Source organism: Aristolochia californica, unplaced genomic scaffold (genome assembly GCF_029961685.1).
Source record: "Aristolochia californica isolate CCGP_79_NKW_82.1479 unplaced genomic scaffold, dmAriCali1.0.hap1 SCAF_8, whole genome shotgun sequence".
NCBI lineage: Eukaryota > Viridiplantae > Streptophyta > Magnoliopsida > Piperales > Aristolochiaceae > Aristolochia > Aristolochia californica.
The window spans coordinates 20,994,114-20,996,110 of NW_027182279.1; the positions used below are offsets into that span (position 1 = coordinate 20,994,114).

Genomic DNA, 1,997 nt, shown 5'->3' on the forward strand with positions numbered 1-1,997 from the left:
GGTTAGGGATCTGCTTGGCTGTTGGTGGAGAACTTAGAGGTTCTTCACCCAATGATGTGTCCCCATTGTCATCCTTTGACTCCTTAGACTTAGTGGTCCCTACCCCATTATTCAACTCACGACCACTCCTAAGGGTGGTTATGGCTTTGGCTTGCTCATGGTGGGGTTTGGAACTCAACCCACTCTCATGTGTGCTTTTGGGGTTAGGAATGGTTTGACTCGGGAGTCTATTTTGTGCTTGTTCACTCATGTGGCTGGCCAACTGACTCACTTGCATTTCAAGTTTAGCAATTGAGGACTGTATATTCTGCATGAATAATTGAAGTGTATCCTCAATTGAAGGTTTTTGTGGAATCAATGAGTGAAGTGTGGGTGCAGAGCTTGGGGTTGAGTAAACCCTGGAGGACCCCCAACCTGTGGGCCCTTGGACCATGAGAAATTTGGGTGCCTAGCCCAACCCAAATTATTTGTTTCTGAAAATGGATCGTTCCAGTTTGGTCTATGAAAATTCTGGACTGCATTCAAGTCCTCAATGAGCTCTGGGTAGGATGAACTAGATGGACACATTTGTGTGGGATGAGATGAACCAAAGCATATGGCACAGACAGTAGAAGGGTTAGGAGCATGTGAACTCTTGGACATCATAAGGGCATCAATTCTTCAAGTCAACCCTTCAATCTTGGCCAAGAGCATGGGGGTTTCACTAACCTCATAGAGACCCCCGCTTTTGGCTTCGTGGGATCTCCTATCAACATTAAATGACAAACCCCATTGCTGAGATTGATCACTCAATGTTTCAAAGAAGTCCCACGCCTCACTAGCACTCTTACACATCAAACTCCCACCACTCGTTGCATCTACCATGGATCTAACCTGGGGTGTAAGACCTTGATAAAAGTATTGCACTAAATGCCATTTCTCAAACCCATGATGCAGACACCTACGGATCAAATCCTTCCATTTCTCCTAAGCCTCATAAAAGTGTTCACCCTCCTATTGCATAAAGTTGGAGATTTCTCTCCTGAGGGCTGTAGTTCTCTAAATGGGAAAGTACTTGGACAAAACTTTTGTGACTAATGTGTCCCATGAAGTAATGCTGCCCACCTCCAAGGAATTAAGCCAAGACTTGGCCTTATCCTTAAGTGAAAATGGAAAAAGTCTTAACCGGATAGAGTCATCTGAGAAATTCTGAAATTTGAAAGTTGCACAAATATCTAAGAATTCCTTGATGTGGTAATATGGGTCCTCCTTCTCCAACCCATAGAATGTAGGGAGGAGTTGGATCACACCCGGTTTCAACTCGTAACTGGTGGCAGTAGTGGGTGGCAATATAATGCAAGAAGGTGATGTGAAGTGGGATGGCATTGAATAATCCCTCAGGGCTCTACGGTCACCTACTGCAGGTAACTGTAATAGTTCACCCTGATTGACCATGGTAGTTGCTAACTCAACTTTGGGTGTTTTCTTACAAATATGTTCTACCTCTTCAACAAAGGGAGCTAATGGTCCACCTAGGGAGCGGCGCCCGTGCATAAAAACACAAAAAGAAACAAGACGAACTATCAAATTAAGCTAACAAACTCACTACTAAAAATATGAACTAACTAGAAGAAAGAAAAATAATTCCATAAAAAATACCAAGCTAAAATTATGAAAGAAAAAAATAAAAAAAAATAAAAAATAAAAAATAAAAAATAAAAAAAATAAAAAAAAATAGAAATAAATCTAACCTAAGACCATGGAGAACAAAGAAATACACTTAATACGTGCCTCCCCGGCAACGGCGCAAAAACTTGATGTAGAATTTAGTTACTTCGGCTTTAATACCTCGCAAGCGTACAAATCGTTCATGCAATTTAGCAGGAAACGAGGGTCATATCGAAAGGGAGGACTGAATTTTGTGTATTCTTCAGTCAACTAGCCTAACCAAATATGATGAATTAATATGAACTAAACACTAATTATATCCTAAATTATCAAGCAATCATCTGGTTAAC

The 1,997-nt window shown here is 41.1% G+C and overlaps 1 non-coding gene across 1 annotated transcript; it reads left to right on the forward strand.

Annotated features, from left to right (window-relative positions):
- Positions 1–922: 922 nt before the first annotated feature.
- Positions 923–1,029, forward strand: LOC137939612 (small nucleolar RNA R71). The gene has a single exon (XR_011109991.1). It is a non-coding gene; the product is annotated as a small nucleolar RNA R71 (small nucleolar RNA).
- The last annotated feature ends 968 nt before the right edge of the window (positions 1,030–1,997 follow it).